The 22,237-nt window shown below is 28.8% G+C and overlaps 1 protein-coding gene across 5 annotated transcripts in view; it reads right to left on the bottom strand.

The window, feature by feature from the left end:
• Positions 1-21,482, bottom strand: part of LOC129958801 (G-protein coupled receptor moody-like) — a 99,282-nt gene extending 77,800 nt beyond the window's left edge. For 2 of the 5 annotated variants that reach the window (XM_056071488.1, XM_056071489.1), the window contains exons 1-2: positions 19,032-21,481; positions 157-294 (exon numbers count right to left, since the gene is read on the bottom strand). The gene's annotated coding sequence lies outside the window, so the exon portion shown is untranslated. Of the gene's footprint in view, positions 1-156; positions 295-8,922; positions 9,078-19,031 lie in introns of those variants that run through there. The other 3 variants (XM_056071487.1, XM_056071485.1, XM_056071486.1) reach the window with 3 other exon arrangements.
• Between the last annotated feature and the right edge of the window lie 755 nt (positions 21,483-22,237).

Raw genomic sequence — 22,237 nt, 5'->3', positions numbered from 1 at the left:
TACTCCCTAGAGTAGGGAAAAGTAAATAAGCTATCGCATTTTCGCTCGCTTCTAGATTATCTAAGTTTTTCGAAAAATTTGAAATAAATATAAAAGCATAAATATAAAATTTTGAACAATTAGAAATGCGCAAAATTGGAGAAAAAAGATACATACCTCTTATTTCTTGATATTAAAACTGTTGAATATTTTAATGCAAGGATTTTGAACGAATGTTCTATGCAGAAAAGCAATTAATTGTTTTTCTTGCTGGTCGTATCACATTGTCCTCCTTCAGCAACAGCTTTCTCGATTCTGAAACAGAGAGAATGCCTTTTCAAATATTAATAAATGATTAGATATGCATATTTGTTTAAAATTCCTTCACTTTGTAAACATTCAGAATTCGTTCATTAGTGAAATGAATCATTGATAAAGGCGTTACGATGTAACTATAGATAATCTTACAGATTGGTTAACAAAAGTCGTTATTCAATGCAGTTTGTGTTTAATTAAGAATGGCATAAGATATAGACTTTGCAACGAATACTCATCTTTTGAAAGATGATGCAAAGCCTTTTGTTGACTTTGAATTAGTTTTCCTACAAGCTTTGGAATTTAGATTTGACAACTGAAAGGAAATTCGCAGAAATAGTTTGTGTGTTTATGGGAGATGTCACCTATACTTAAAACTTTCTTACTCTCTTGTTATATTTTAATACGTAATCATTCGCCAAATGCAAAATTGGTAAAACCCTCGAAGAGTATAGCCGTGGGTTGTCTTCAGAAAGAAGGTAAAGTTATTGAGTTTGTCAATTATTTTGCATTGCATTTGTTAATGAATGGAGTAAGATTAAACCTACGATGCTGCAATTATATAAGAAGTAACACTTCGGCAGATATTTAGTGATCCTTATTTATTTGGTAGAATTAGAGGACAATAAAATTGTCTTCAGGCATAGTTAACGAGTTTGTCAATCACTTTGTATTGCTTTTGTTAGCGAATGGAGTCAGATAAAACTTCCGTTGCTGCAATTATATGTTTATAAGAAGCAACATTTGTGTAGCTATTTAGTGATCCTTATTCATTTGGTACAATTAGAGGAGCTTTCTTTATTGTGGTGTGGTGTAATGGAAGAATTGGGATGAGTGGCTAAAGTATTAACAGATAAATTTACAAATACATTTTGAACGTTGAATGGAGAACATGTTTACTTAAAACGTGATTTACTAATTTTGCCTATTAACCTATCCCATTCAAATTTACCAACATATTCATATTTTTTCCCCTTCCAATATTTCAAGATTTAATTTTCAGTTAATTGCTTAGTTGATAAAATCTTCAGAAAGAGTAACTGTAGATATCTTAATAGTTGGAACGAAGACCAGTTATTGAGTTAGCTTGCGGCTTTTCTAGTTATTTATTTAGAAACTATTGGAATAAGATAAAATCTCCGTAGCAGATATCATTTATCTATAATAATTTGGACTGATGTAGATATTTTGTAATGTTTATTCACACGATGTAGATATTTGTTAATCTTATTTCATTTGGTACACTTAGAGGGAAAGATAAGGGAGCGAAAATGGGATGAATCATGTATCTTTAGGAAAATGACGTTCCGTCGCAGTGACCAGTAATAGAATACCGATTTTGAGCCTTGCAGGGATGCATATAAGTGACATTATTTCCTCCGAAGACCTATTTGACATACGAGGCTAGCTTTAGTTAAATATGTTTGAGTCAAATCACCTGCTGGTGAGGAGTTATGGGGAAGATTGAAAAGGTGGGAAATTCAGTATTCATACTCTTCATCTGACTTCGGTTAAAAATTATGAGGTATGTCCCATAAAAGTCCTCGAGCAGCTTCAAAATAAATTGTGAATAAAATAAATCAAATCAAACGTAATTAGGCTAATCTTCGATAGATTTCTTTTGGTATTTAAATAAATTTCTAGTAAATTATGTTTCCTTTCAATAAATATTTGATTAAGAAAAGTAATGAGTAAGGTAAGAAATATAATTACTTTAGAAGAATGATCGATTTTTTTGAAGTCAAAGCAAAAAATTTCAATAAATTCAAAGAGAAACTAGAATTTAACAAAAGGAAATTTTAAAGCTTTGAAAACTGAAACATTTTTAGGTGAAAATTTATTTTTGGGACAAATGCATTGCGAAGAATACCAAGTAAAGATTAGTAATCAAGAGATAAAGTATAAACAACTGAAACTGATCTGTAAAGAAAAATTTTCTTTTTGGAAAACATCGTTAACCTCTATTTATATTAAATAGCAACACACTGACAAATAGGAAGTTTTTAAATAAATCCATCTAAAATCATCAACATAATTTTAGAAACATAACCAGATATTAATATGGCTTTAGATAATTGATTAATATTTAAAGAAACGTATGCATATCATACATGCATTAGCTCTAAATGATCCATATTTAATCAGAAATGCTTGTTATGCCCCTGATTAGAAAATTGATTAATGATAAATTAAAATAATTTTCATTTTAATTAGTGGTGTAGAATATATTAATAAAATATTGTAAGTCTTCATGATTTTTAAAATTTGTTTTCTATTAAAAATATTAAAAAATCTGAAAGATAAAGATCGTGTCAAAATTTTCGCAATCCCATTTGTGAAAGATTAAACTTTTGTGCAGTTTAATCTTTCACAAATGATATATTTTTTGATATATTTTAGGCAAATCTTACAGAATTAATTCGAATTCATTATCAGTCTATTTAGACTTACAATTTTAATGTTGAATTGTATGAATCTTATTTATTTATATGCCCAAGGCGCACAGTCTACCCAGAGGGTGTAACGATTTTGATGGCGGTGAATTTGAGTTTCTAAATATAATACAAATACAAACAAAGCATTACACCAGCTTTAAAATTACACAGCATACAAAAAACTATATCATAAAATAAAAGCATTAAAAGCAAGCTCAAAAGAAAAAAAAGACACTAAGAAAAAATTCTCTCAAATTCTAAATTTTGTTACAATGTCAGATCAAATTACGGATATATAAAAAATCTAATATAAAAAAGAAACTTAAGATTAATGCACAGCTGATCGTAATGCACAGCATGCATGACTATTCGATATGCCACATTTAAAATTTCAGTGCCTTTAAAAGTAAAAAAAAAAAAAAAAATTCTTGAAAACATTTAAGGGAACAAAGTTTTTTCCTGGCTAAAAACTCTATTAACCAGAAAAGTCATAACAAATGCAACTGAAAAACTTAAAAATGTAGTTTTCAATTTCCCGAGACCACCTTTACAGTTAGCTAAAATTTTAAACCATGCAGTTTGTACGTTTGTTTAAATGAATTCTTTCGTATAAATACAATTAAATAATAATAGTCTACATCACCTTGTGAGCTGTTTTTACAATTCAAGCAATATGAATTAATGTCTTTCTCAATCAACACTTCCGCTTTCACTCTTAACATCGATTCACTGATTATTTTCAGTTTCACTTTCAATAATGACTTGCTGATCATTTTCAGTCAAGCATTTTTTTTCTATTTGATTATTTTATCTAAATAATCAAAAGTTGAACCTTGTGAGATATGATTTTTTTTCTCTGTAACATATACAGCCCATTTAATATGACCATGCTTTTCTTATAGTAATTTCTTTGTGAAATTGATTGAAGAAATAAACTGAAAATTTATAAAATATATAACACATCTTAATCATAGTCTTAAAAAATGCAAAAAAAAAAAAAAAAAAAAAAAAATGCATTGAGGCTCTCGCTGTAAATTGAAACAATATTATAAACTTTTATTTCAACTAAATGCTTTTTTTTATTATTGATTCAAATTCGATAGTATTAGCATACTTTGATTATTGTTTTTACTAATTAGTTAGATAATGTCTTCTATTTTGGAAAGATTTTGTTGTTTTGATTTAAATGAGAATTGAGCGAACTCCTGAGATATTTATGCATTCTAAGTAATTTTTGTATTATATGATTTAAGAATTGCTAAAATATTGCTAAAAAGTGTAAAATTGAGCGCATGTTTGGCATGTTAAATAAGTTAAGTGGTTAAACAGTCCAAACATCTAAGCCAAAATACAGTTTAACCACATTTCTAACTTCATAGATAATTCAATCTGAAAAATAAAATTGCTATTTGATTTTGCGCTTCAATATGCTAATACTGAATCCACAATTTACTCAATATAATATATCAATTTTTAAGATTAGATCGATTGATGGCAAGGTAAGCCGATGTCTCCTTATAAAGTTTCTACGTTTTACCAGCAGGAAGATAAATCTGCGGAGGAATCTGGACTGAAATTCGTGCCCTCAATTTCCAATGTAGAGATTCTTTTGTCAGACACTATGACTCTTAAAATCGCTCAGATAATGTTGTAATAAACTATTTAAGTGAAAAATCTTGGGGAAAAATTACCATTGATTTGAGAGTTTTAAACAATTTCCAAGTGTTTTGTGCAGGTACTCAAATATTATTATTTCAATAACTTTTCGCGAGGATTTGTGGGTGATGTTTTAAAAGTTTCAAGTTCAGATATCATGTAGAAGAATGGAATTTTTATGCTGAAACATCATAAAAATTAATGTCCTTAGCAATTCATATCGAAAATCTAGTTAGACAGAATTAATAATGTAGGACATGATTATAAAAGTTCTTAAATCTCTAGAAAACAGCAAATGAACAAAAAAAAAAAAAAAAACTATGACTTATGATAATTATTTAATTTTTTTCAAGATACGAAATTTTTTTGTAACAAAAAAAAAAAAAAAAGATTCTGTGGAAGAAATTCTCCCGTATTACTCGAAAATCAAAATTATGAAAAAGCATTTTCTTCTATATCTAATCAGTTACGAAATGTGCTATGCAATTAAAACTCATTACAGTTTCCAATTTAATTTTTAAATTATGTATATGCATATTTTTTGTATTTTGTAAATACAGTATACTCCCTCCCTTTTACTCGTTGGTTAAAAAGACACATTGTGTTACAATGTGGTTAAAAAATCACGTTTTGTATGAAATTTGTTACAAGAAATCACGTTTACGGCAAATTTTCTTCCATTTGACTTCTACGTAGATAAATTTCCTGTTCTGCTAGATTACCTATAGTGTGCATTCATTCAAAGCGTGATTCCTTAACCACGTCGTACCATTCTATTGTAATTTAGGGGAGGCAAGGTTAGTGATGGCATCCGATCTATAATGTAATATTGATTATATCTTTAGTCAAATAAGAAAAAAAATAATTCAAACTACTGTTTGTATAATGAGTTTGTATTGGTTGAGCATGATTCTGATAATCGGGAACTAAACTAATCGTTTCCATTTAAGCCGTGGTTTCAAGTATATATTCAGTAATTTTTCTTTTAAATTTGCATTGAATGCCTGAAATTTGCATACACTGTTCACTTAAGTACAATGAACTATTCTGAAAATGTGAATTAAAGTGCCTGTGTTTTTCGTAAGAAACCAAACAACGTGACTGAGCAGGAGCTTTTTCCGTTGTGATGTATAATACTTGGAAAATGTTGCCTTTCGCCGACGTATTCTTAGATAAATTGGGAATTATTATCATAGTATTGTATTAGACATATAACAAATGAGACGCCACTCTGAGAATCATGTCCTTTAAAAGTTTTATAGATAAGATTAATGATTCATATTCTGGTTTACTTCAGAATCATATGTTTGAATGCACAGAGGTCACAATGCCGAGTCCTAGTCTTTAAAATGCTGACGAAAAATGATATCACCTGCAAAGTTATTCAGCTTTTGGTGACTATCTTCACTTTCTCAATACTACTATTCTCGAGACTAATAAGCCTTTTTTCTTCAAAATCTGGTAATCTTCACAATCTTATACATTAATGAACGTTAAAATGAATATGAAGCCTAAAGTAAAGTTTTTGAACCAGGTTTGATAAACAATTTTTTAATTTTTCCTTCTATCTGCAAGTGGGTGGAATAACTTATTAATCATTTACAAAATAAATGACATGACTAATAATTCGAGTATTTAATAAAAAACAAATTTGCTTGTGAATGTAATATTATGAGAGTAATTTGATTGCATATTATGATTTTCCGCTGAACTTGTTTACATTTAATTAATTCATGATTTTGATGGAATTTTTTTTTGTAATTGAATGGAGAAAAATCAATACTTGTATTGATTGTATTGTTCTCTAAATATACTTATATCATAATTGAATGCTTTTTCCCTTATTAATCTTTACTATTTTTCTAAAATCATCAGTCTGATTTCTCTTGATATCAAAATAGTTAAACTATAGACATTATGTTTTTGATTTTATCGAATAAGAAATTAGCAGATGGGATTTAAATTTTTAGATATTTTGTTATTATTTGATTGCGTTTGAAAAAAAAAAAAAAACGGGCATTTCAATTTACGGAAAAAAGATTATCACTAATATGAAAAAAAAAAAAAATCTTCCTAAGAAATGAATTGAAGCTCTGAATTACACTTTCTCTTAATTTATGAAGAAAAATAATAAGAAGAAATTTGAAACCTTGATCCAATATTCAGTTATGATATTCCCAATATTATGATATTTTGAAAACCACAAGGCTCTTTCATTGCGTTATCCACAAAATATATAAAGAGATATAAAAGAACGAAAAACGAAAATCATATAATATTAACAATAAAGTAAAGATAAATATTTTTTTTGGAAATATAGATAATTCAGTCTAATTTGAAAAGTAATTATTCCTTTTCAATTTTGAAGAATGAAAAATTAAATCGAAATAAATATCACTAATGAATATGATTAGGTATTGGGAAATATCAGTGAAAGAAATAATGTGTCTCAAAAAAAAAGTTTTGTGAAGTTCTTTTTAAATGAATTATTTTAAAAGAATCATGCTCGGTTTTGAAGCTACACGAGAGATATTTTCGTATGGACCTAGCCCTTTTAACAACAGTCAGATGAAGAGTACGATATCTAAGTTAATACATATTCTCCTAGCTATCACACTAGAGAATATTGGTTTGAGAGGATGTTTGATCTGTGATGGCAGATTTAACTTACAACATCCTCATATACAAGGTGAACCTTGAGGTAACACCGCATTCTCATATCTATTAGGCTTAGCAACATTGGTATGCGAGGACGTTTGATCCCAACGACAGATCTGAGGTATAACTGCTCAGTTCGATGAGTAGCCGTTGAGAAGGAATGGTGAAATTTCGGTGAAATCGGGCTTTGAGATAAGATCTTATCAACAAATCATAATAGTTCGTCAGGCAGATAAGAATGATGATAAATCATATAAAATGATTTGGAACATAAAATGCCTCAGGAAATTACAATTTTTTTAGTATTAAAGATTATAACAAGTTTTATGTTTTTTTCTTTTTTTATTCCAAAGAAAAAAAATTATTATGGTGAAAAAGAAGGAATAAAAAGTAGGCCGTTGTATATGTAGACATTAAAAAAAATGTCTGTATTTCAGAACCTGACGAGTATATATATTATATATTTTTAAGAAATGTATTAGATCCAAAAATCAGGATATTATTGTCTATCAGGACATACGCTCTTGTAATCCTTACACATTACAAAAGGAGAATTATTAATAGACGGGATATTATTATTTGATGTAAAATCAAATTCTTCATGCAAAATTATAATAATCTGAAAATTGTCAATTTTTCATATACATTTGTTTGGTTCTAAGATATTGATTTATTCTTAGTTTATGCCATTTACAGAAAAGGCGTAACAAATAATGTTTGCGATTCTAATTGGACATGTTTGAAAAATTGAAATGTGCGCAATTTTTAACTGTTTAGCAAAACTATTCAAGCATTGCCAACATAGAGATTTTCTTTTTATGTGGTATTTCTCTTTCTTCACAGCATTTCAACGATTTATTGTTATGAACTGACAGAATATTTTTTTCGAGAATTTTCACTATTTGTTTATATAATGTTTGATTTTTTTTAATCAAACAGTAATAATTTAAGGAAATTAATACTTAAGGTTTGAAAAATATTGAAAGAATTCTGTTTTTTCGGTATCTAAGTTACACAAAACGTGTCATTCTCATCAATAAAAATCTTCAGTCGTTATGAGATTTTAGTTTCAAATTGATTGAATCAGCAATGCTAAAGCGGTTTGAATATTACGAGCCAATAGAGACATATCATTTTTATTTTGGAATCCATTTTGGAATTTGCATTTGATAGATTGTGATATAATGACAAACCACAGATAAATTTCAGTCAGATGACTTGCTTAATTACATTTATCATTTGACACATTCTTTATTACGTAAAGAATATACCTTTAATGGATAATGGCAAGGAACATGTGCATGTTTATTTTTTTTAATGGATTATTTTGAATAAAAATTAGTCAAATTTTGCTTGATTAAATGTCAGCAGTGCGAGCCCAGCAAATGACTAGCAATGTAAAAAGAATAAGACGCAATAAGATAAAAAAATAATATATATTTATTTCCTCTAAAAGAGATTTATTCAGTTGAAGTTCAGAAATAGCTTCTAAAAAGATAGATATAAATATATAGGAATATATCCATATTTAGAAAATAGCTTTACAGATATAGGTGAAGTATTCGTTCTTTTACATACAAAAACAGAAACTTATCCATTTATTTAATTCATTACATAAAACCCCTTTTCGTATTTTGTATCGTTTCTATTTTGTGCAAAAACGACTCTTATTTTCTTGTTACAACCGCATCATTAGTTTTATTGTTATCATTTTTTTCCCTTTTTATCCTTCCTTTCGTAAATGTGAAACCTTTGGAGAATACCTCGAAGAAGCTAACTTCATTCAATAAAAGCTCAAAAACATCATTTAATATTTGTAGCGAGCTGAATATCATTGAAATATAACTTTCATTTTTAACATAAGAAATAGGAAACTTACCCTTAATTTATTTCTTCGCATATAAATCCGTTTCGCGTTTTGTATTGTCTCCATTTTGTGCAAAACAACTCGTATTATCTTGATACACATGCATTTCTAGTTTTATTGCAATCATTCCTTTTCTTTTTTTTTCTCCTTTCACAGATGTGAACCCTTTGTAGACTGCCTTCAGAGTTTTTTCCTTATTTTTTTCTTTTATTCTTTTACGAAAGGGATAAGAGAAAGATAAGATAATTCTTTTCCTGTTTCTTATGTTTGAGTGATGACGGATTTTATTTGTTATGGTTGTGCGCTATGCGATAAAGAATGTATCGTAATCGAGGAGTTGTATTTCGATACCACCTACGAGAAAAATGAAGTGTGTTTTGGATGTGATTTCATAAACAAGCAATGATTCACATTTCTGTTTAAATGATGACGTAAGATGAAATGTCTGGATGGTTTCATTGTAGTGACCTTATGGGGGCTGTGTGACCTCATCTGTTTCTTTTAATTCTTTAGTTCTGAAAGAGAGATAAATTTTTTAAAAATTTAAATACATTTATGTTTAAAATTATTCTCCTTTAATATATCGTTTCTTTACACATAATGGCGCATTCTGTGCTTAGTTTCGTCCTTTAGGAAAGCGAATCATATTTCCATTTTGATCCTTTTCGTGTTCACCGATCGGTTCCGATATATCATAACAGACCAACAATTTTAATGTCGGAACAACATACGAAATTTAATTTTTCTTGCTTTTTCTACTTTTAGTAATCATTTGCACAAGGAAGTAATTTACATTATGATGGATTTAATCCAAAATCAGATAGAAACCACAGTAGACAGAAATTAAGCAGCAACTTTTGGTGTTAATCTATATTTATAAAAAGTTAACTCACGTGGTACAGAAATCATTCTTATTTATGGCCGAATGATAATAGTAATAAAGGAATGGGAATAGGAATAGAAATAATACAAAAGAATTGCATAAGACCGTTTTAGACTACTTTATTGGACGTTTTTACAGCTGCTCTTAATTCAATGATTATCTCAGCTAGTTAATGAAGTTACAAAATATCATTAGAATTGCTCAGAAGATAACTTGCCGTGCCACCAAAAACTTCGAAGTTACAAAATATCATTAGAAATGCTCAGAAGATAACTTGCCGTGCCATCAAAAACTCCATTCAGGCAAAGGAAAGAAGATGTAAAGAAATCAATATAATAGATATAGGTGTCGAAAAGAAAATTTAATCGATCACAAAAAATAAGCTTAACCGTCTTCAAATAAGTTATCGCTATGATTTACCTATGGAATGTGATTTACAGCACAATCTAGCGCAGCGGTTTTACTATGATAATGAAATTCAAATTAATGCAATCATTTCTTCAAGCATTCAATTGCGAGCTTTTACCAGTGCCAATATTAAAACAGGAATTGCTTTCTTTGGACATTAACTTTGAAGTATAATTTTCACTTCTGCTTTCATTTCGTAGTATGTATGTTTTCGTTAAAGTATGAAATCCATTATTTCATGAAATATAATTAGTTATTTCAAGAAATAATTATATATTCTATGAAATAATGGATGTATCATGATCAGTTATTTCATGAAATAAATAGGAATTCGATGAAATGAATGAATTATATTTAACAAATGTACTTTTTAATTTACCAGCTCAGTAATTTATTATTGTTGTTGTGACTTATTTCACTTTCAGACTGACAGTTATCTGTCAGCGATTTAAGCCGAGTGAGCGTCTCTTGTTTTTTAGTATCGCCAACTAGAGCTAAAAGTATGACTTAGCTACTTCATACGTCACATTAGTTTACACAACCCCTTCTTACAGGGGGGCACATTCACACACCTCGCAGATAGCACACAGCAGAAGTACAAACATGCCCAAACTAGAAGTCGAACCCAGGACGCCCAGATCACGGGAAAGACGCACTACCCCTATGTCAGGACACCGGCCAGAAATTCGGAGCAGATTAATGCCATTAAATTCATATTTCGCAATTTTATTAAATAACAAAACGAAATTTCTATTAATGCATTCTATATTAATAGTCTAACAAACTGAAAAATCAATATTTCGGCCTCCAAAGGCGGATAGTTTAATAAAAACATTCATCCAGCTTATTGGGTTTTTGATATCGTGATCATATACGTGCAAATAAACAGATGAATATGCAGTCAAACAGTTGATGTATCAGATTCAAAATTTGTCATGCAAGCATGGGTAGACCAATAGTTTTCTTTTTAAAGATTTTTGACCAAAATTTTGTAGATATCATCAATTTTGGTGCATAGGTTTCAAAATTTCATTCGTATAGATAATTGTGTTTTTGTGTTATCGTTATCGTGTACATAGGAAAGCTATGCAATATCTGTCTCATGAATGGGTGTTTCGGGCTCACTGAGGTCAGAAATGAAGAAATTAATTAATTCCAAGAATTATTTCACATTTGCAATTTCATTTCTCTTTGCATGCTTAGTATGCAAGATAGTAAGATGAGGCCAAGAACATCGCGGCCATGCTCGTATTTCACTCGTTTTTACTTTAATATATTTTTCTTTATTTTCTATATAAAAAATGGTAAAGATATAAAAATCCTTTGTCATCTGAACCTTTCCTCCTTTCATTGCGAGGGCACTTAAATGATGAGACGTTTCGTATAGAATTCATGTTATTCGAATTCTAGTTATCTAAATAGCTTTGTGTGAGACAGAAATAGGAAAAACGCGCAAACAAAACTTTCTTGATTTAAAACGAGTAAAGATAGAAAAATAATTGACTCTGATTGATAAAACTTTCTCAGATTGATAAAAAAAAATTTCATGCCTACGATGGCTTCGTTGTTTTATCCGCTAGATATGCGTGCCTGGAGATATTTTCTTTAGATAGACCAGCATACGACAAGGGAGCTTTTCTAGTTATTGAAGTTTAAAATAATAAAAATTAACTTTTAATTCTTCAATAAACAAGATACACCTAATTAGTTTGTTTAAAACTGCTTTACTCTACTTCCTATTTAAAACACAGATTTTATTAATCATTGATATTATCTCATTGGCTATCAAGCTAGTTGTCTAGATGTCAAACAAACAGTTGATTAAGAAGTTTCTCTGATTTATTAAAAAAATCATTCATTAAAAAATGAATGAAATAAATTTCACAAGAATATATGTTTGGCGGATTCTTATTTTGATACTTATTATGTTCAAATTCATTAAATAATTGTGCTGAATTAATACATTTTGAAGTGCATGAATAAATGTAAGAAATAGTGTTTTTAGAAGTTTATAAAAGGTAAGGGCCGGGATAGTCTGGTTGGTAGGGCGTTGGACTCGCATCCCTTTGTTTGCGAGTTCGACCCCGTTGGCCAAAGACTCTCCGTGTGTGCAGTGGCTGGCATACGTATAAATCTGTCGTGGTCACAGAGTTCTCTATATCGAGAGTAGTACCGCTGAAGGTACTGGTAAAGAGGTGATCGTTCTCTGATTCAGATCTAAATTACGATGAGTGAATGAATGGCATGAATGAAGTCCGCCTCGTAAAGAAGGGTAGTGATGCGTGAGTAGCTAAGTCGAACTCTTGGCCCTAGTTGGCGCTACTGAAAAACAAACAAACAAGAGGCACTCGTTCGGCTTACATCGCTGACAGATAACTGTCAGCAGGCTTGTAAAGGGCCATAAGTCACAACAACAACATAAAAGGTTAAATAAATGATTCCCTAAATTATAAAATTCGTATTAAATTATAAATGATTCCCTAAATTATAGGAAAGCTACAAATGTTTACTATTTTATTAATATAAAGCTATTTTATGTCTGAAGCTAGATAAAAAAAAAACTTTAAATTCTTTTTAACTCATCAGCAAAGACTGTTAATCTAATTTTTTCCTATAAAATATACATGAAGAAGACATTTACTATTTATAACGGATAACATTCAGCTATAGCGCAACTTTAGTAATTGCTGGAAAGATTAAAATATTTCTTAACCCAGTATTGTAATTGGTTTCGTTGTGAATTGCATATGATAAAAATATTTGTATTCAATGTAATCAATTTCATACACTTCAATAAGTGTAAAATTTTCAGCATTATTAATTCGTTTATTTTATCTTGAGAAACTTAAATAAAAATTCAAAAGTCCTAAAAAAAAAGAAATTTAATAATTTTGCAAATTTAACAAAATCATAAAATATTGTTCACGATTTGTTTTTATTTTCGAAATTATGAAACTAAAATGAATAAAACAGTTCAATAAAAATGAAAGATGAATCATTAAAGATGAATTTATTTATGACTTACTGAAAATATTCATTATACCTATCTATTTCATCATGCACTAATGTATTTATTTAATTTAAAGTTTTAGAATACAGTTTCAAATAAATATTACCTTAAAAACTAAGTAAGTAAAAGCCAATTTTTATAAATTGTTTTAAGCAATTTTATGATGAAGCGAATGTAAATGTAATTTTCAAATCTCTGAAATTATGAATACTAATCACGCATTTTGCTCATATGGCATTTTATTTCATGTTCGACAGTGAACTCGTCATTTGTTATCAAGAAATATGCCTTTTTTCTTATGAATTCCAATCTTTTGCCATCAAATTATTTTATATATTACTTTCAAGCGAATATCATTTCAATAAAATAAGTATTATTTTAAAATGTTTCTAAACTGATCATTTACAAGCTGTTTTATCTTGCATTGCTCCGAATGAAAACATTTTCATACCTTTTATCAATAAGTATTTAATTAATTATCTCGAAAATTCTGCAAAAACATTACTTTAAGCTTTGAAATTTGTAAATTAAATTTTTGTATTTATAATATAATAAATATTTTCATAATAAGGCTACAGATTTCACTTATAAAATAATCTACTGACCTTTCCGTGATGAAAATGTCTTATGAAAGAAACTAAAAATATATTTAATATTAGCAATAAACACGCACTTAAGTAAAAGAATTTAAATATATATATATATATACATATAATATCCTTATATCTGTATCTGTATGTTTCCTGGTATCACTGTAACAGGAAAAATTTTACATATTAAAATGTGTGAAATATAAACTAAATACTGAAAATACATTGAAATACGCAATTTTCTTTCGAGATTATATTTTAAAAGAACAAAAACACATTAACTCAATTTCCTTTGAACTTACTCCTTTTTGGTAATACTCCTTCCTTATATTAATAAATATAAGGAGTATTATTATTAACTTACACCTTATTCCTTATACTGATAATATAAACATCAATGATATTCTTAAAGTGAAAAATGTATTTATACAAAATATTGTGTTATGTAAAATCCTCTTATCAGCTGAAATATTGTTTTTAATTGAGTAGAGGAAGTCAGTTGTATTATACACTTTTTTGTTTCAAAGCTTCGTGAAAAATTACATAGACTTTATTAAGCGATTTTTATAAAAACTGCCGAAAGCTAAATTCATACAAAAGTTATTGAAAATTTTTAAAGATTGATGCAAAATTTAATTAAATATTGTATATGATAACTTGTTGATAATTAGTTGAAATATTAACAACATTTCATTCATTAGGAAAAGCATCAATGAAGATAAAATGATAGATAAAATAAAATAAAATAAATTTCTTATGTATTAAAACACAGTTTTTTAAAGTTAAAAAACTATTGAATTTTAAATTGGCCAAGAAACCCTCGATAAAATGTTCCTTATATTTCACAATATCTGTGAGCACAATTTCAAAAAATGTATTGATTAGTTTCAATTTTTTAAAGCTCTCAAATTATTTATAAATTTTCACTTTTATTTGTATAGAATGAAATAAATAAAACAGGATGAAAATTCATATTTAATTTTATTTCTCTCTTTATAAAATAATCGCCTTATTAAAAGATATGCGCCGACTCTAAATAGCAGCGATTTTTATCATTCAATTATTCTGAAATGTATTCCGAAGTGTGCTAGAACAATATATAAGTCACGCCTTCAATGCATCAATGCATTTGATCAGCTCCGTTGACGCTAATGGCCATTCCATAAAACTAGAGACGAGTCGAAAAGTAACGAGTGGGCTTAGAAACATAAAAAGACAATATATTGAGACATTTATATCTTTCCCCGTTCACCGCTTCGGTTTGTCATTTGCATTCATTTGCTTTAAGTGAGTCATCTGTTCCAAGCGTTTATCCTAAAGGAATTCGTAGAAAGAATGGAAGAGAATTATTCAGCTGTTTTTCCGAATGCACGTTGATTTTCACACATAAGCAAAAGCAGCTGTTTTTTGAATAAACAATGCATGTTTTTCTTTTGAACAGCTGTGTATTAAATGGTTTTTCTTTCGTTTTAAAATGAAATCGATAATTTTCTATTAATAATTTTTCTTCAAACACCACGTTTTTTTGGATGCATTGCAACGAAGCATATTTGGGTAAATAAAATAAATATGTTTCGTTAATGCAAGTTAGTTGAAAGAACTTAGTGGAATAATTTTTTCAACTTAAAAATTCAATAAAGAAATTTTTTGATGTTCAATGAGAAAGGGAATAAATTAAAAATATCATTTTTATTTAAAATTAAGTCTTATTCATTCAAAAACATGTATAACTCTTATTCATTCATAAAGATGTATATATATATACTATAACATATAATAGTATTTTATAATGATATTTATAGTGTCTAACTTAATTGCAGAAAACATAAAATCATGTATACATGCATTTTTAAAATAAATGGAACCTTAAAATGAAACATCCGTCTAATTTTTTCAAAAATTATTTAAATTTATTTTAATATTTATTGATGATAAACTGATGATCAGTAATGCGAAAAAATCAAAAAGAGCAAACGTTGAAAGAATCAAAAAGGTCGGTATTTAATTTTTTGGAAAAAAAAATTATCACCTTGACAAACTAAATTATTCCTCATTTTATTACAGAGTATAATTTTTTAAAACTCTAGTGTCTATTATACATACTTCTGTATTACTTGGTTTGAATAAACTTTAACATTTCGTGACCTTGAAAGAGGCATCATTTTATTGTTTCCAAATGTCTTGACCTTGCATCTTTACATCATTCCTAACTTGCCAGTCAAAATGTTTTGAAGCCAGGTCAAGAGCAAAGCAAAGTAAATGACCTTAGACATAAAGTTAGTAACGTTGAAAGGAAAGTAAAGGTAGTTTTAATTCTAAGATTACCCAATATAATTACGATGCAAAACTAATAAAAGAAATTTCGGGTTAGACTATCCCAACTGACTCTCTGTTTAAATGTTTAAAATGAATAATATGAATCGCTTTTCAAATGTATCAGAATTCCATTTTAACAACACATATCTCTCATTAAACAATTTTATATTGCTTAAAAGTATACAATATTATCCACAGTATTTAAAATTTTCCTTTCGATGTTTTTAATACAGAAAAAACTATTCATTTATTTTGTTTGGACAGAATTACTGTAATTTTTGCAGCAGAAGGGATTATTTGTTCAAAAAATTTTCTTTTAAAATATGTGCTAAATTATCTTAAACTGTAACGTTGTTAACTATACGTTTTATGCTGTAATTTAATACATAATTCATTTAATAAGCAAGTAAGAATTAAATTATCTTAAACTACAACAGTATCAAACACCTATATATGAATTTAATAAAGACATTAATTTCAATAGTTTTTTGTGTTCTCTTTTTCTTTACAATCCGTTTGCAAACCCTTTCTTGACAATTATAATACAAACGACCATGCATTTGAGTTAACCCATTAAACATCGATAACACAAAATTATATATTTATCAAAATTATCAAGTTTTTAAAGATAAGATTGAATACATCAAAATCGAATTAATTATATTTGCAGATATCATAATGTTTTTGATTCATTAAATGACGATCAAACTTTATACTATACTAATATGTTTTCGTTCGTTTTCTTTTTGTAGGCTGTTTCAATGCAAGCTTCTAACAACTAATCGCTGCATTTCAGGCCATATATATATATATCGTAAGTTAATTAAAAAATCCATCCGTTTTTCTAAGAGCGCTTCCTTTTCGCATTGCGACTGGAATGTCTAACACAGTTTAGTGCTAAACAACTACGTTTTTAAAAAAATGCAGAATTTGCAATTGCCCTATGACATATATAAAGCTTATTTCTTTATACAGATAATATCGAGACTTATACAAATACTTATTAAATGTGAACTCGCTGATTAATATGAATACGTAATCAATTAAAACTAAGATAGATAATAGTATCCTTTTAATTCTTTATAGTTTAATAGTGAAATTTCAAGCGTCTTTTATTTATTGTAAATAATGGATTTTCTCACAACTTTCTTACATTTAGAAAGCTTTATAAAAAACAAGGTGATTTTAAAGGATTGAATGTAACAATCCCTGGAATATCTGACATCTTATGGAATTTCTTTTTAGTTCCTTTATGGCATGTCACATATTTCAGGTCGTTTCTTAGGTTATAAATGTGTTAGACACGAATTTTTTGATAACTGCTTTTGTATCTGTAACTTTAAATTGAAGAAATATATTCTCGTCTTTTTAGAATTTTTCTATTAGTTTGAAACTTGAACAGCAATTTTGCATAATTTTTCTTCTCCACTAATATATTTCGTAATTTGTTACATAATTTGAATTATTAAATACAATTTTCACATCAATTTCTCATCATAATTTTAATTTGGATCAAAATTTCTCTTTATTTTATCTTCTATTTATTAAAAAAAATCAGAAATCTAATGCATAAAACGTTTATAATAGAGTATAAAATTTCTAATGAAATACGCTTTATTTTTATATGTAGAATATTTTATGCTTATATACTTTCTTTATTAAATATTGTATTATTTTCTTTGTAAAAGAATTTGCATGCGTTTTGAGATACATATTTAAATAGCATAAGCTTTTTCTTCAAAACGTTTTTGTACTCCTTCTTATCAAAAGCAGTCATAGCTTTTAAAAGTATCATAACAAAATAAAACAGGAAAGGAAATGTTAGCATAAAGTATTCATTTATGAAAGCTATCTGAGTGCTTATATTTTCTCCCAGACACTTGAGTTATTTTTCTTCCTTATAACAAATCTCTTATAGCATTTTGTAAATGAATATGCATGTTTTTGGGTTCCTAATTTCAAAAGAAACCTCTGTTTAGTACCATTTAATTTCTTCCCATAATCTTTATTATTCTGATGTATATGAATTTTTGTTCTTTTACAAAAATGTTTAAAATTCTTTCCTATTACTAAACTAACATTAATTTAATCATTAGTCACGGATTGAAATGTTAAAATTTCATCTTTTTAAAATTCTGAACATTTTATCAATTTTGCTCTGATTTTTTTTAATTGAATGTTTTATAGAATTGAATGTTTTAATTGAATGTAAACTAAGAGCTCACAGAATTTAAATTGTGGTATCAATTTTTTCTTCTTTCAGACATTTATAAGCAATCATTTATTAATATTTATAAAAAGTTCCTGAGAAAAAAGTCTAAAAATTTTATTTAAATATTTTATTTAAAATATTAAAATAAACTTCTCTGCATTATAGAATCCCTTTTCATTTTATTGTCATATAATAAAATAATTAATATTTTTGTTTTTTATTTCATAGTTAATTTTAAGGGTGCGCGTTGTATTTCAAAGGAAAATGGGATATTATTTTTCTTTTCCTTATTATTTTTCAGAAAAATATGAGTGCAAAAACTTGAGAAACTCTGAATCGGTTTGATATAAAAATTAATTAAATTTAATTTGTAACATTTCAAATACCTTGTTAATAATTATAACGCAAAAGACAAATTTAATAAAGAAAAAAACTAATCATTTACCATTATAATGCAAAAATAAAATTTTCCATTGCTAGGGAATTTTTATCTAATCACCACATTTATCTGAAGCTGAATCATCATATAGAATATTTAAACTTTATTAAATAACGTGATCGAATGAAAATATTTAAATATGAGTATTGACACATATGAAGTTCATCCCAAATAATTTTTAAGCAAAAATATGATACATTTAACTCAGAAGGTAACTAATAATCTATTACTGTAATGAGCAAAAGATAGAATAGCCAACTTACCGAGGTCGATGGCTTAAACAGACTAATAATTTTACTGAAAGTGAATCGCATCCTGATTTCAAGTCTAGCATCCAATGTATTCGAAACGATGGAAGTCTACAACGAATGGTTCATCTTTTCAAATCCTGGAACTCTTTAGCTGCGTATGATCCGGGTTGTGCTTCGTTATTTATTGAGCTAATAACAATCCAACTTCCGTCTCCGTTTTTATTGTTCTCTATATTCACGTTGTTATTGGACCTTTCTTATTCTTTCTCACTTCTGATTATAACGGTGAAAGCTAGCCTTGCACACAGAATATAAGTCGTGACAGTTCTGAATATTTTTTCTTTCGCTTCTTTCCTATCTACTTTCTTTAAAATTTTCTACTTATTGTTTGCGAAGATGCAGTCTTTATTATAATGATTGCTGACTGATCGATTACACTTTAAAAATAAATCTAGAAATAAGTTACGATAGAGTTTTATATCTTGGAAATATGATATTTTTTATTATTCTCCAAAAGCGTATTTTGATGATTGTTTACAAACATTTCGTAGTTGCGGGTTTCATTTGGCGAGGTCACCTCGTTCTAATCGTTAGGAATGAGTTTCTTTCGTTTTTCATGTCATATGTGCCCTCAGCTGAATATACAGCTGCCGAGTTGTGACGTTCGCGAAAACCATTCTCCTTCTGAATGAGCTGCACTCGTCCAAGAGCCTACACACACTCTTTCGAAGCAAGCGAGTGAATGTTTAAGCCGGCTTATGATTAGGATGAAAGTGACGTTCAATCGCTATGCTTGACAAGTGTCGGGTTAGAATGCACTTCGCTTCTTTATGCTTTTTTTTTCTCCCTTCACCGCTCTTTTCTTGCACGTGTTACGGCAAACGTAAGATACACGATTGAAGAAAAGGAAATCTGACAACACTTAAAAGGTTCAAAGGGCTTAAAAATAAATCGAGTTTTTCATTCGCTAACTTTTGTTTCATCACTGATAACACTGTTTTTTCAGTCTCAGCAAAAAGTCATTTTAATAAATATCACGAATAAAATCTTAAATTTAATTTGAAAGAATTTTTAAATTATCAGCACATCGGGAGCTGAAAGTTTTGCATTTATTCTTTTGTTTAAAAAAAGGCAAAAATAAAAAAAATCTGTAAAACTTTTTTCCGTATGTAATAAATGAAAGGTATGGATGTTCTAATGGGGAGATATTCAGCCTAATTTCTGAAATTATTCAGCCTAGGTCTTCATTAGTCTCATAAGAAATCTTCAGTTGAATTGATGTATTACATGCAAGTAATTTGATTGAAGCGTTTTCTTTAGAAAATAGGTTATAGCTTTTTAATAATTTAAAATCACGGAAGTCTAATCGTTTCAGATCAACAATGAAACAAATTCAAATTTAGATTTATGAATTTCAATGATCCCTAATTTTGGTAGGCTGCAAATGCAACAATTATTTTTCATACGCAACTAAATGATAAATAAACATATATACAATCGAACAACTTGATTCTCAATTATACGAAATTATTTTTCAGCAATTTATGATACAAATACATATTATCTAATTATTCGAGCTTCAGTTAGATAGAAATAATCACCGGAAAGGCTAAATATAAATAAGAATACTTTGCAAGTTAGAAATTTTTATATATATATTATCTTTCTTTCGTTTGAAAAGCAAATAGAATACGCCAGCCAATCATCTATGCTTTGTAGTGTAATAGCAAAGTGGATTCGACTTGATAGATAAAGTTTCAGGGAAGAAATCCCTTAAATTGTAAAATGAAATCAATTTCTTTGCCAGAATGATGTAAATTTGTCAATTCTTTTCAGCTGAAAAATGTTAAAAGCAGAAGTGAAAATTTTCCTGTTGAAAGTTCAAGATGTTTATCGACAATCTCTTTTGTTTTCAAAAGCGAACTACCAGCAATATACAGTAGAGGCAGTGGATCCCCAGAAATAAGTAGTTTCTGCAGGAAAACAAGCCTGCAAACAACTATTTAAATGCCCTTTTTCAGAAAAAATGTCGATTTAGTCGATGTAAATTTGCAAATCCTTTTCTGAGATTGACAGCTGCTGAAAATTGTTTAACAACAACTACGGGAAAATAAATCCAGTCTTGAGAGAGTTTTCGAAACATGCAGTACGATATACACCACAACCAACAACAGCGTTGAGCTATCAAAACTGGGTGCGCAATTGCTCAACAACTATTCCACTCTCGGAAAAATATCGGATGTTTTGCAGAGAAGCAGTCTTCCAAGCGCGAGAGAGATGAGATGAGATGGGATGCTAGGTTTCACCCTGGAGCAATTTTGACACGATTTGAATTTGTGCAGAATCATCTCTGCTCGGGGGTGGCCACGGTGCGTGACGTCACACTTTCACGCGTCACGTAACAACCAGCGAGAGAGACGGACGGCGAGCGTGAAGACAGGATGCCGTCCCGATGGGTCCATCCGGTCCGACACCCATGAGAACGAGGACGAGCGCCCAGACTCGACCTCGACGCTTAATTAGTAGCGCAGCCCCCCAGCGCCAGGCCAGAGCGCAAATAAACACTTTTGTTAGTCATCATTATCATTGGTCACTTCCTCTGAATCGTCTCGGCCGACACAACGGAACTCAACAACTTCTGTTCCGAGTGATAATTTGCTCCTGTTTATCTCTTGATTGGAGGGAGCAGGGTTGAATACACTTTTCAGGGGCAAACATGGGATGATATGATTGCGCAGAATAATGCAAAGGAAGCAGAGATGTAACAAGAAAGTGTTCGAAATTGCATAAGTCTGAATGAAGTAGTGTTGTTACCAGTTTCAAGAGATCAATATAGTTAGATGGCATGGAATAAAAATAAAGCCATAAGCAATTTTAAATTTCACACTTATAGGACTTAGAGAAAAATATTGGCAAAACATATTTTTCACTGTCCAAGTATGAGACGGCTTGATAATGATAATTTGTTTTTGTTTATCTTTTGAATGGAAGCAGCAGGAGATAACGAACTTTAACAGGGGTAAATGTGGAATAATGAGATTTCTCAGAAAAATAGGGGGAAAAAAAAAGAAAAAAGAAAAAAAGAAAAGAAAAAAAAAGAAAATGTATTTAAAAGCTGAATGAAGTACTGCTGATATCAGTTTTAAAACACTACTGTAGATGGTCAGTATAAAGTGCATAAGATGTCAAACGTTGGTCTAAATTTCATGTGGAATAGT

Source organism: Argiope bruennichi, chromosome X1 (assembly GCF_947563725.1).
Source record: "Argiope bruennichi chromosome X1, qqArgBrue1.1, whole genome shotgun sequence".
NCBI lineage: Eukaryota > Metazoa > Arthropoda > Arachnida > Araneae > Araneidae > Argiope > Argiope bruennichi.
This window is presented reverse-complemented; position numbering and strand designations above follow the sequence as displayed.